Source organism: Elephas maximus, chromosome 10 (genome assembly GCF_024166365.1).
Source record: "Elephas maximus indicus isolate mEleMax1 chromosome 10, mEleMax1 primary haplotype, whole genome shotgun sequence".
Lineage (NCBI taxonomy): Eukaryota > Metazoa > Chordata > Mammalia > Proboscidea > Elephantidae > Elephas > Elephas maximus.
Genome location: NC_064828.1, coordinates 38,327,311 through 38,342,168, shown reverse-complemented (window position 1 = coordinate 38,342,168; position 14,858 = coordinate 38,327,311).

The window sequence follows — 14,858 nt, the reverse complement described above, 5'->3', positions numbered from 1 at the left end:
AGATACAATGCAATTCTGATCCAAATTCCAAAGACATTTTTTAATGAGATGGAGAAACAAATCACCAGCTTCATATGGAAGGGAAAGAGGCCCCGGATAAGTAAAGCGTTACTGAAAAAGAAAAACAAAGTGGGAGACTCACTCTACCTGACTTTAGAACCTATTATACTGCCCCAGTAGCCAAAACAGGCTGGTACTGGTACAACAACAGATACATAGACCAATGAAACAGAATTGAGAATCCAAACATAAATCCATCTACTATGAGCAGCCGATATTTGACAGAGGCCCAAAGTCAGTTAAATGGGGAAAAGACAGTCATTTTAACAAATGGTGCTGGCATAACTGGATATCCATCTGCAAAAAAATGAAACAAGGCTCATACCTCACAATGCCCAAAAATGAGCTCAAAATGGATCAAAGACCTAAATACAAAATTTAAAACGAAAAGATCATGGAAAAAATAAAATAAGGGCAACACTAAGAGACCTAGTACATGGCAAAAACAAACAAAACATTACTAACAATGCAGAAGAGAAACTAGATAACTGGGAGCTCCTAAAAATCAAACACCTATACTTATCCAAAGACTTCACCAAAAGAATAAAAAGATGACCTACAGACTTGGAAAATGTCTTTAGCTTTGACATTTCTGATCAATGTCTGATCTCTAAAATCTACGTGATACTACAAAAACTCAACTACAAAAAGACAAATAACCCAATTAAAAAATGGGCAAAGGACATGAACAGGCACTTCACTAAAGAAGACATTCAGGTAGCTAACAGATACATAAGGAAATGCTCACAATCATTAGCCATTAGAGAAATGCAATTCAAAACTACAATGAGATCCCATCTCACTCCAACAAGGCTGGCATTAATCCAAAAAACACAAAATAATAAATGTTGGAGAGGTTGTAGAGAGACTGGATCACTTATACATTGCTGGTGGGAATGCAAAATGCTACAATCACTTTGGAAATCAATTTGGCGGTTCCTTTAAAATAGAACTACCCACTCTTTGGAATATATCCTAGGGAAATAAGAGCCTTTACGCGAACAGATATATACACACCCATGTTCATTGCAGCACTGTTTACAATAGCAAAAAGATGGGAGCAACCAAGGTGCCCATCAACAGAAGATAAATAAATTATGGTACATTCACACAATGGAATACTTCACATCAATAAAGAACAATGATGAATCCGTGAAACATTTCATAACATGGAGGAATCTGGAAGGGATTATACTGAGTAAAATTAATCAGTTGCAAAAGGACAAATATTGTATGAGACCACTATTATAAGAACTCAAAAAATAGTTTAAACAGAGAAGACAATATTCTTTGATGGTTACGAGAGTGGGGAGGAAGGGAGGGAGAGGGGTTTTCACTAATTAGATAGTAGATAAGAAGTATTTTAGGTGAAGGGAAGGACAACACACAATTCAGGAGAGGTCAGCACAACTGGACTAAATCAAAAGCAAAGAAATTTCCTGAATAAACTGAACACTTTGAAGGCCAGTGTAGCAGGGGCAGGGGTTTGGGGATCATGGTTTCAGGGGACATCTAAGTCAATTGGCATAATAAAATCTATTAAGAAATCATTCTGCATCCCACTTTGGAGAGTCGTGTCTGGGGTCTTAAACATCAGCAAGAAGCCATCTAAGATGAATCAATGGGTCTCAACCCATCTGGAGCAAAGGAGAATGAAGAATACCAAAGACACAAGGTAATTATGAGCCCAAGAGACAGAAAGGGCCACATAAATCAGAGACTACATTGGACTGAGACCAGAAGAACTAGATGGTGCCTGGCTACAACGGATGACTGCCCTGACAGGGAACACAACAGAAAACCCCTGAGGGAGCAGGAGAGGAGTGGAATGCAGACCTCAAATTCTCGTAAGAAGACCAGACTTAATGGTCTGACTGAGACTAGAAGGACCCTGGAGTTCTATGTCCCCAGATCTTCTTTTAGCTGAAGACAGGATATAGTCCCAAAGCCAACTCTTCAGACAGGGATTGGACTGGACTATGGGATAGAAAATGATACTGGTGAAGAGTGAGTTTTTTGGATCAAGTAGACACATGAGACTATGTGGGCATTCCCTGTCCGTAGGGGAGATGAGAGGGCAGAGGGGGTCAGAAGTTGGCCAAATGGACACTAAAATAGAGAGAGGAGGGAAGGAGTGTGCTGTCTCATTAGAGGGAGAGCATCTAGGAGTACATAGCAAAGTGTATATAAATTTTTGTATGAGAGACTGACTTGATTTGTAAACTTTCACTTAACGCACAATAAAAATTAAAAAAAAAGCTAAAAGTTCACAATTTTTATTTTTTATTTTTTCAGTAGATATCAGGAGAGTTGCCTCTGTTCATAATTTGGAACCTCTATTTGGAAAGGGAAATATGGGTAGGAAACTATCACTAATTGAGTGCCTACTATGGATAGATATTACATGTAGTACTTTATTTTTCAAAAGCTTCTTCATTTTTAGACTATACATGATAGTATTACATTCAGTTAGGTTGTTTATTTTAAATTTTCATTTCAGCTAGTTAAATTAGAATGCTTCTTTCAAACAAAATTGACTAGTCAGAGACCATTCTTATCCTTGGTTTTCCTTCCCACCTCGCCACCCTCAATCAATAAATAGGGCTACAAATGGTGAAAGAAAGAAGTTTCTTTTGCTTTATTTACTAAATACATGTAGAATTTCTGAGACTCAGCATGGAGAAAGAGGGAGTCTTGCCATGGATTCTTTGAAATATTAAACCAGTTGTCATCAAGCTGATTCCAACTAATGGTAACCCCATGTGTGTCAGAGTAGAACTGTGTTCCACAGGGTTTTCAATGGCTGATTTTTTGGAAGTAGCTTGCCCAGCCTTTCTTCTGAGGTACCTCTGGGTGGATGCGAACTCTAACGTTTCAGTTAGCAGATGAGAGTGTTAACTATTTGCACCCGCCCCCCCCACCCCAGGTCTCCTTTGGAATATTCAAGGTGACTTTTCAGCAAAGGAGTGAAATTTCCCATGACTCCTAAAATGTAGAGGGTAAAATTGTAGTATTGGTAGAAGGTTGTTTTGGGAGGTGACTTAGGAATTTATTGTCATTTAGATAATAATAAAATGTTTGTGAAACTTTCTTTCTCTGTCAGCTTTTTCTGCAATACCCCCTAAATGATGGGCATGGAAAACGTCATTAGACCAATAAAATTTTCGGAGCTTCTGTAGGCCAAATGTCTTGTTTCTCATGTGGTCATGGCTGTAGAGAGTATTGGAGTCCTCTACCCTTAATAATCTCCTTGTACCAAAAATGTATCTTTAAAATAGAAGAGGTGATGTCCTTTCATTGTCCCAATATAGACATCAATAACATGCCCTCACATTTCAGAGGATAGAAGACAAAATTTTTGTTCTTGACCAAAATTTCAGGTTGATTTTGCTAGCTAGTCTATAGATTGGCATATATTCAAAGGTGATCAGAAAGATTTTTTTTTTCTGTTAGATTTCCTGATATTGTCACATTTTTACTATGCTAGTAATCTCTATGTCAGTGTTCTCCTCCATTATATCTAACTTTCCAGATTTTCCTATACACAAATGCATTTTTCTACGTATCCATCAGCTCCACTTAAAGTCTTTGATTCAGTGGGCAGCTCTCTTGCCAACCACATATCCCCCAGTGCTTCTCCTGTGCTTTCTCTCATATCTGGGGAAAGCATTTCATTTTCTGGCAGATAAAACTCTAATGAGCCCTTAGGAATCTTTGTTCAAAGATGTCCAGTCCACCAGGGATCAGCTAAGAAGGTGTCTGAAGTGTGAATTACTTACTGATTAGAAACCAACACTAGATTTTTTCTCTATTTCTTGAGGCCGCCAATCAAATTCAAACCCTGTTTTAAATTCCACCCAACACCAAAGCCCTTTTTAAAACAAAGCTATTTTTTTTCCCCACTCTTCTTTGCTGAAAAGAATATTTCAAATTCACAGCTTTCAAACTTTGTGGTGAATGAAAAATAATGCATTAATAAACCTTGACCCTTGGCAAGCAGTACATCATTAGATGGATTAAATAATGTACTTGCTGACTCCCCAGGTCTAAAATGCATTTAGAGACAATGTGATTATTCCTGTATGGTAGTTGAACAACTAGAAATTTAAGCATTTTATAAATACAGAGCTTAAAAGCATTCCAAAAGAGTTTGTAAGCACCTCAAAAATACAAAGAATACAAAACAGTGGCGAATTAACCCTGTTAGTTCTTCTCTTCATCAAATTGTAGAAAATTATCAGCTTTAATTAGCTGACAAAAATATGGGAAAATCCATACACCTATATCTAAGGTGTGGTTCTTTCTCATTAGACAGAAAGCAACACCAGCTGAGATGCTATTTAAACAAGATGGAGCTTAGCCTGGATGAGGAGTCGATTTTCTTGGGTGGCACCATGACTGGAGCAATTATTTTTGCGTATGTGGGGATTGAATACTGCTTTGCAAAATCCCACAATGCAAATAACAATACATCTCAAAATTTGTATCCGACCTTGCTCCACCACTCTGCTTAATCAATAACAACCTCGGGGGGAGCTGTTCTTAGGAAATCTTCAATGCATAATGTTGAGACTAAGAAAGAAAGACAGGGAAGCAGGGAGAGAAAGAGTGAGAAAGAGAGACAGAGGAGAGAAAGAGAGAAAGAAACAGAGAAAGGAAGGGAGGCAGGGAGAGCATGAAAGAAGAAGGGAAGGAGGTTAAGAAAGAAGGAAGGAGGAAATCATAAAAAAATAAGAAAAGCCTAATGATAGTTTGCTCCTCCGTGTCTGCTAGATATCCCAAACCCATTGCCATTGACTCGATTTCGACTCATAGCGACCCTATAGGACAGAGTAGAACCGTCCCATAGGGTTTCCAAGGAGCGCCTTGTGGATTTGAACTGCAGACATTTTGGTTAGCCACTGTAGCACTTAACCACTAGGACACCTTGCGTCATTAACATATGGAGGTCTGCATTTTCAGTCCGTTTCATTTTCGTGTTAATCACTGTTATTTAAAAGTTCCAGGAAACTCTCGGAGAGTTTGGGGTCATCTGAGGTTAAGTCAAAATGTCTTGAATCAGCTAGCTTGTAAAGCTGTTAGGAGTTTAAACTAATATTCTGGTTGGTTCATCTTATGCAAAAGAGATACAGATCTCCCTGAAAGCTTCTATTTTTCTTTCCTCTGTACCTTCTACCTAGGGAGCTGAAGAGAAACTTAAAAGCTTAAATTAAAAGAATCTTCTCTCATTCAATGTGGAGATGGGAAATTTCAAAGTCAAATGGAAACTCTACCATAAAATCAATAGAGAATATTGAAAAAGAAGGGTTAAAAAAATAAGAGGAAGAGTGAAACAACATTGTTTAAACAGATGTATCTAATAGTGAAATAATTATCAAGCTGCACTATATGCAGGAAAGTAAATAGGTAATGATGTGTTTTAGTTATGCATGTTATCAGGGTTGAATTGTTGAATTCTTTGTTTTACCTGAAAAGAAAATGACTACAATTGTTTTTATAATGAAAAATGTGAATATGTAAATAAATTAATATTTACTGATAACGATTAAAATTTGCTAAAATAGTATATGTCATGCTAGCTACAGTTGTTTAAATCATATAGATTGTTGTCAATAAACTTTCTATAGCATGGGATTTAAATTTCATCATCAATTTTTAATGTGTCCAGTAATTTGTTAGAGCCATCCTGCAACACTGTAATCTATAAGCAATGGGAAAGCTCAGAGTTTTGAGCAGAAAGTGATAAGTAGAAAAACGGGCTTTAGGAAGATCGATCTAACAACAGAAAAAAAAAAACAACAGAGTGCTGGATAATTGGAAAGGGAAGTGAACTAGATGCTCCCCGAAATGAAACTACCCTTTGCTAGTTAATGCTCAACCTTTTTTTTTTTTTTTTTTAACATTCCTATCTTGACTGTTAACCAAAAGGTCAGCAGTTCGAATCCACCAACCTCTCCTTGGAAACCCTATGGGGCAGTTCTACTCTGTCCTATAGGATTGCTATGAGTCAGAATTGACTCAATGGCCACAGGTTTGTTTTTTTGGTTTTTATCAGCATTCTAAAGAAGCCCTGTTGGCACAGTGCTTAAGCGCTCGGCTGCTAACTGAGAGGTCCGTGGTTTGACCCCACGAACAACTCCGTGGGAGAAAGATGTGCCCGTCAACCCCCTTAAGGATTACAGCCTTGGAAGCCTACAGAGTGGCTATGAGTTCAAATCGACTCCATGGCGACAAGTTTTGTTTTGTTTTTAAATCACCGTTCAGCAACATTTCTATTCTTTTGTTTTGTTCTCCCTAAATTAGTTGTCTGCCCCCATCAGACTGGGTTGTGAGTGATCTGTATAGCCAGTTTTAAAGAACTTCAGGAAGACACTATACTGTTTTTTTTTACTTCTGCCCCTGACTTTTCCAGAAGATTTATGAATGTGCAGTTTAAAGCCGCTCTCCAGCTCTCCCCGGTCGTAACTGCATTCCCTATTATGACACTATCTCAGCATCAGTGGAGAACATAGGAGGCTGCCGGCTCTTTCTTCTCCTCTGTCCTTGATCACTGCTCCTCTAAATAATATAAGAGATTTTCAGGATTGAGTTTTAGTGTCAATTTATCACAAAAGAAGCATGGTGGCTTGTTATTGGTTCAAGCTGCATTCCCATGGAGGCCTATTTTTGTAACAAAATTATTACCAACCAGGTAAGTGATGAGGACTCTGTGTGTTCAAATGATGTCGCATCACGGGGAAAAAATTCAACCGAAGAATACGTCTAGGTATCGAGCCTTTGAAAGTTCTCTAAAACTGAGCAATCTCCAATTTCCCATCTCCACACCGAATGAGAGAAGATTCTTTTAATTTAAGCTTTTAAGTTTCTCTTCAGCTCCCTAGGTAGAAGGTAACGAGGAAAGAAAAATAGAAGCTTTCAGGGAGATCTCTATCTCTTTTGCATAAGATGAACCAGCCAGAGTATTAAACTCTTAACAGCTTTACCAGCTAGCTGATTCAAGACATTTTGACTTAACCTCAGATGACCCCAAACTCTCCGAGAGTTTCCTGGAACTTTTAAATAACAGTGATTAACACGAAAATGAAACGGACTGAAAATGCAGACCTCCATATGTTAATGACGCAAGGTGTCCTAGTGGTTAAGTGCTACATTGTAGTGGCTAACCAAAATGTCTGCAGTTCAAATCCACAAGGCGCTCCTTGGAAACCCTATGGGACGGTTCTACTCTGTCCTATAGGGTCGCTATGAGTCGAAATCGAGTCAATGGCAATGGGTTTGGGATATCTAGCAGACACGGAGGAGCAAACTATCATTAGGGTTTTCTTATTTTTTTATGATTTCCTCCTTCCTTCTTTCTTAACCTCCTTCCCTTCTTCTTTGATGCCCTCCCCGCCTCCCTTCCTCTTTCTTTCTTTCTTTCTCTCCTCTGTCTCTCTTTCTCACTCCTCTCCCTCCTTCCCTGTCTTTCTTCAAATATTTTGTTCCATATATCTTCTCAACAATCTTACAAAGGTTTCATCCATGTTTAAAACTTTTAAGCATTTAAATAAATTAAAGCTTAGAAATGTATGAAATTTTTATATATGACATTAAGTTAAAATTAAATCCCTTCCTTCCTCCCTTCCTTCTTTCTTTCTTTCCTTTTGTCAAATGTACTAGAAATGGAAATATAGGATGGCTTATGAGTTGTAATTTAAGTCCTTAGACAGTCTAGTCCAAATATACTTTCTCCTCACTTATCAACTATCTTGCTACCCAACATTTTGCATTTATGACAATGTAAAAATCTACTATCCAACTATTTTGGGCATTAATGACATATGTCTGGCAGTAACAAATGCCTAGGTATGAGGCAAGAGTAGCACTGACTTTGAATGTTAAGGTTATGTGTCAACTGCCTGGGCCATAATTCTCAGTGATTTGGCAGTTACGTGATGATGTAATTAGCAGTTTAATGATGCAACTTGGCAGTTACCTAATGATATAATTTGAAAGTTATGTAGTGATGTAGACCTCTTCCGTTTTGTGATCTGATGTGATCATCTACCATTTTCACATAACATTAATTTCATATAATGACCTGGTCTTTGCAACATAACCGTGTCGATAACTGAGGAGAGGGTGTGTATCTTTCCAACTTTATTTGAATTACTTCTCTACATAAACCTTCAACTTTAACATGGGTATGCTATCCAACTGCATCAGAGCAGTCCTTCCTGCTTCTCCACTTTGCTTGTATTGTTTCTCTCATGATAGTACATGACCTCTTTTCCCTTTCCAGAACATACCAAATCTATGTCACTTCTCTTACACCTCATTTTCATATACCCCTCCTTTGATCTCCTGAAGCAATGCTGTTCAACCTATTTCTACTTAATCATGGTCATGTGCATTTCCTTTGTGGGTGTCTCACTTTTTCATATAACTACATATACTTTTACTTCCTGCCTCCCCAGCTATATTATAATTTCTAAGAGGGTAAAAACTTGGAGAGCCCACTTTCATACCAACTTGTAGTGACCCTATCGGACAGAGTAGAACTGCTCCATAGAGTTTCCAAGGAGTGCCTGGTGGATTGAAACTGCTGACCTTTTGGCTAGTAGCCATAGCACTTAACCACTATGCCACCAGAGTTTCCAATATTATAATTTCTAAGAGGATAAAAACTGGGACTGCCCACTTTCATAGCAGCTGCTAATAAATTGATAGCTCTTGAGAAGTAGCTGTTCTAAGAGTACGTGACTGATAGAGTAGTGATAAACTTACCAGGCAGTCTGGGGCATAATCAGAGTTTTAAATTTATTTATTTATTTTTTGATGTTGTAATTTTTTTTTTTTTAAATGCCTACTGAAACCATGAGAATATTCCAGGCCTTTGTTTACTATCTAGCCTGGTAGCTTGACCCCTTGTCAGCATGGCTATATTAATCATGCCACTGCTCTCTAGGTTTAGTTTTCTTATTCTAAAAGTTGACTGAGAGTATAAACCCAATATAGTCTTGCTAAAACAAGCAACAGGATAGTCCAGGAGAAGAGTAAAAGTTTTCAAGGAGGAAGGAGAAGACAAAAGGGATATAGAAGACCAAAAAAGTTTAGCCTGAAAATTTGTTTGGGGCTCTTTGCATGAGGCATAAAGCCACTTTCCTACCTAAACTTGAGAATGTGCAAATTGTTTCCCGCTTCCCTAGTTTGATGTTCCATGTTGACTTGAGCTCCCTTGTTGTGTCTGAATACATTCTGTTACCTGCTGTGAATTTAGAATTGCCTTTTCAGCAATAAGTAAACCCTACAGGATTATAGCCCTGAGGATAGAGAAGGGATTGTGGCACCCTAGGGAAACTAAGAAAAGAACCCTGTGAAGCTACCCTTTCCTGGAAGAGAAACCAACCTAGAAGGTGACTGGGTAGGGGCAGCCCTGATAATGGATTTTCTCTTCAGTCCAGATAATGCTAATAGAAGGAAGGTCTTGGTTCTTTTGTTTTGCCTTTTTAAGCATTTTTTTTTTTTTTCAATAAAAAGAAATATTTTGGGTTTCATGGATATCGGGAAGATGTTGGAAGGAGCAGTGTCAGAGTAGCAAGGTTGATTGAAAAGGGCAGCAGGAACTGTTACTTTTTGTGAAGAGTTTCTATGCCCAGCAGACTCCCCTGGTGTTCCTGCTTTGTTGGCTTTGAATGAGGCAGAACATTGTTTTCCAAAAATACTCCCACTTTCATTATGATCATCATTGTCATTATCATCATTATTGCTATTCTCTGAATCACCCATCAGAGCAAACTTTCACATATTGACAGTGGCTGAATGTCAGCACTTAGTTACATTCTCAAAACAAGAGTCTGCAGGGTCACCCAATCTTTGCAGCTTCGTAGGCAGGGGCCCTCCAATTACAGATAAATGTTCTGAAATTACCTTTGAGTTCCATTCACAAGCCACACAGATGCATTTTTCTCATTATGTTTGGTTCCATGATGACAGCAATGCAATATGGTATCTATATCTATATAGATATATATCCTATAGAAGGTAAAGTCATACTCAGAATATCTTAATTCACTAGAAAAGAAATAAGGCAAGTGTCAAGAGTTAGGGTGTTATGGAATTAGACAAGTCCACTAAGGGCCAAGGTGTTTTTGTATATCCAAAAGTTTCAAATGAGGTATTTATTGCCTAAAACATGTCTGAGAAAATTAATGTGGTAAGTTATTACCTATCACGTCTGCAGTTTTTCCATTACCAGCTGTAAAAGCAGGTAGTAATCTCACTCTACCTTGAAGGCATCATTCATTATAAATTACTTGCTTTCAATCATGAGTAGAATACAGTGAAGGGAAAAGTACCAAAGAAGGTCTTCACTGCACTTTGTTAGAAGACAAAAATAGGAGCATTGAGCCTCCATTGTCAAACTTTCCCAAATGATGTATTTTGAATTCAAATGATGTGTCGTTAACTGGATCTTCGGTATTAACTGAAACCAGACTGGATTCTTTTCTTTTCCCTTCTGTTCTATTTTCTTCTATTTTTTTTTTTTTTAATGACTAAGAGCCAGAGGCATGCTCTCCTTTCCAGAATGCTAACTCACATTACTGTGTAACTCCAGAAGTATCTTCATTTTTATCTTGGCTTAGCTCTGCTTTATAAACTTTGAAGCCTTTTGTCTCAACAAAGTGTTGCTGAAGATTAAACCTAGGGTAGGGAGAAAGTTCCATTGCAATTAACTCTGCTCCTGACTCAGGTGTCTGAGGCAGGAAAAAGGCAGATTTATTCTCCCAAATACCATGCTTGGTTATAGTTCTAGATTTTTTTTAGAAGAGAGCAAAGACCACCCTCTTATTATGGCTGTTGGTGATTATCCAGAAGTCTTCAAGATGACCAAACTTTAACTATGAGTGGAAACTGCATGTCCAATGTCCAATCATGTAGTTATCCCAACTTAGATCCAAATATAACTGTACACACAGGTAAACGTCATTATATGATTGTTAGATGTCTTCCTTACCTTGTGCTATTTGAACCCAGACTTAAATTTTGCACCATATTTAGTTGGAGTATATGGTTGCCTAATATAGGGCACTGTCTTAGGCTGGGTTCTCTAGAGAAACAAAAGCAGTGAAGTGAAAATATATATATATAGAGAGAGAGAGAGAGAGATTTATCTCACGGAAATGGCTCACACAGTTGTAGAGGCTAGCAGGTCCCAAGTCCATGGGTGAAATGTCAGACTGGAGGCTTCTCCTGACTCACGTACCTTCAGGGGCTGAAGAATCCAAGATGGGCAGGTAAGATGGCAGGCCGCTGGCTCAAGGGCTGATGAGTCCGAGATTGGAAGTTAAGACAGTAGGCTACTGGCTCACCAGGCTGTGGAAGCCAGTGAATTCCAAGACTGGCAGATAAGATGGCAGATCACTGGCTCACAGGCTGTGGAGGCTGACAAATCCTAAAATCGGCAGGCAATCTGACAGGAAGCTCATTCAAGTTCCAAGAACCAGAGGTCAGATGATGATGAGCCAGATGCAGGACCAAAAGCAAGCAAGCAAGCTTTGTTAGAATGTCCCTATATATTGAATGCAGGCCACATCTCTGAGGAAATTCCCCTTGCAAATGATTGGCTGATCACATCAGATCTCATCATGGAGGATGACTACCTCATTACATAACTGCCAAACTACATTATTACATAGCTGCCAAACCACTGAAAATCATAGTTCAGCCAAGTTGACACATGATCTTAACTATCACAGACATCTATGAGAAATAGGCAAGATTCTGAGACCAATGTAGAGATAACAAAGGGTTTGCAAAGATCATGGAACACAGAAGTTCTTCAGGGTGTTGCTTGTAATGGGTTGCAAAACACTAAAATTCAAAATTGTGGAGAAATAAAGATACTGAAAAAGTTTACTAAAATTGACTGTGGGACTACATTTCTTCTTACAATAAATATAATCACTACAGGCAATAAGAGTGTCTGATGGATAGTCTCCTTAAGAAATGCGTGGTCATGGCTGATAAGCATAGACTGTACAACATCATTTATTTATTTATTTTTCACCATTATTTTATTTTATTATGCAAAGTTTTTGTGCTTTAGATGAAAATTTACAGAAGAAATTAGTTTTTCAATAAACAATTAATACACAAGTTATTTTGTGATATTGGTTGCCAACCCTGTCACATGTCAACACTCTTCCCTTCTTCATCCCAGATTCCCTGTTTCCATTTGTCCAGTTTTCCTGTCTCTTCCTGCCTTCTTGTCTTCATTTTTGTACTGGTGTGCCCATTTAGTCTCCTACACATGTTGGAACTACAAAGCACTTTCCTCACATGTGTTGTTGTATGCCAGTCTAGTAGGATGAAGTCTGAATTCAGGGTGCCAGCTCTAGGGGAAGGCTTTCTCTCTCTGTTGGCTCTGGAGGAAGGTCCTTGTCATCAATCTTCCCCTGGTCGAGGAGATTCTCCACAAGGGACCTCAGGTCCAAAAGATGGGCTATTCTCCTGGCTCTTGTTTCTTGGCGGTATGAGGTCCCCATGTCTCTCTGCTTGCTTCTCTTTTTTTTTTTTTAATAACTTTTATTAAGCTTCAAGGGAACGTTTACAAATCCAATCAGTCTGTCACATATAAGTTTACATACATCTCACTCCCTACTCCCACTTGCTCTCCCCCTCTTGAGTCAGCCCTTTCAGTCTCTCCTTTCTTGACACTTTTGCCGGCTTCCCTCTCTCTCTATCCTCACATTCCCCCTCCAGACAAGAGTTGCCAACACAATCTCAAGTGTCCACCTGATATAATTAGCTCGCTCTTCATCAGCGTCTCTCTCCCACCCGCTGACCAGTCCCTTTCATTTCTGATGAGTTGTCTTCGGGGATGGTTCCTGTCCTGTGTCAACTGAAGGTCTGGGGAGCATGGCCGCCGGGGTTCCTCCAGTCTCAGTCAGACCATTAAGTTTGGTCTTTTTATGAGAATTTGGGGTCTGCATCCCACTGATCTCCTGCTCCCTCAGGGGTCCTCTGCTGAGCTCCCTGTCAGGGCAGTCATCGATTGTGGCCGGGCACCAACTAGTTCTTCTGGTTTCAGGATAATGTAGGTCTCTGGTTCATGTGGCCCTTTCTGTCTCTTGGGCTCTTAGTTGTCATGTGGCCTTGGTGTTCTTCATTTTCCTTTGCTCCAGGTGGGTTGAGACCAATTGCTGCATCTTAGATGGCCGCTTGTTAGCATTTAAGACCCCAGACGCCACATTTCAAAGTGGGATGCAGAATGATTTCATAATAGAATTATTTTGCCAATTGACTTAGAAGTCCCCTCAAACCGTGTTCCCCAGACCCCCGCCCTTGCTCCGCTGACCTTTGAAGCATTCATTTTATCCCGGAAACTTCCTTGCTTTTGGTCCAGTCCAATTGAGCTGACCTTCCATGTATTGAGTGTTGTCTTCCCCTTCACCTAAAGCAGTTCTTATCTACTGATTAATCAATAAAAAACCCTCTCCCACCCTCCCTCCCTCCCCCCCTCGTAACCACAAAAGTATGTGTTCTTCTCAGGTTTACTATTTCTCAAGATCTTATAATAGTGGTCTTATACAGTATTCGTCCTTTTGCCTCTGACTCATTTCGCTCAGCATAATGCCTTCCAGGTTCCTCCATGTTATGAAATGTTTCAGAGATTCGTCACTGTTCTTTATCGATGCGTAGTATTCCATTGTGTGAATATACCACAATTTATTTACCCATTCATCCGTTGATGGACACCTTGGTTGCTTCCAGCTTTTTGCTATTGTAAACAGAGCTGCAATAAACATGGGTGTGCATATATCTGTTTGTGTGAAGGCTCTTGTATCTCTAGGGTATATTCCTAGGAGTGGGATTTCTGGGTTGTATGGTAGTTCTATTTCTAACTGTTGAAGATAACACCAGATAGATTTCCAAAGTGGTTGTACCATTTGACATTCCCACCAGCAGTGTATGAGAGTTCCAATCTCTCCGCAGCCTCTCCAACATTTATTATTTTGTGTTTTTTGGATTAATGCCAGCCTTGCTGGTGTGAGATGGAATCTCATCGTAGTTTTAATTTGCATTTCTCTAATGGCTAATGATCGAGAGCATTTTCTCATGTATCTGTTGGCTGCCTGAATATCTTCTTTAGTGAAATGTGTGTTCATCTCCTTTGCCCACTTCTTGATTGGGTTGTTTGTCTTTTTGTGGTTGAGTTTTGACAGAATCATGTAGATTTTAGAGATCAGGCGCTGGTCAGAGATGTCATAGCTGAAAATTCTTTCCCAGTCTGTAGGTGGGCTTTTTACTCTTTTGGTGAAGTCTTTAGATGAGCATAGGTGTTTGATTTTTAGGAGCTCCCAGTTATCGGGTTTCTCTTCATCATTTTTGGTAATGTTTTGTATTCTGTTTATACCTTGTATTAGGGCTCCTAGGGTTGTCCCAATTTTTTCTTCCATGATCTTTATCGTTTTAGTCTTTATGTTTAGGTCTTTGATCCACTTGGAGTTAGTTTTTGTGCATGGTGTGAGATATGGGTCCTGTTTCATTTTTTTGCAAATGGATATCCAGTTATGCCAGCACCATTTGTTAAAAAGACTATCTTTTCCCCAGTTAATTGACACTGGTCCTTTGTCAAATATCAGCTGCTCATACGTGGATGGATCTATGTCTGGGTTCTCAATTCTGTTCCATTGGTCTATGTGTCTGTTGTTGTACCAATACCAGGCTGTTTTGACTACTGTGGCTGTATAATAGGTTCTGAAGTCAGGTAAGGTGAGGCCTCCCACTTTCTTCTTATTTTTCAGTAGTGCTTT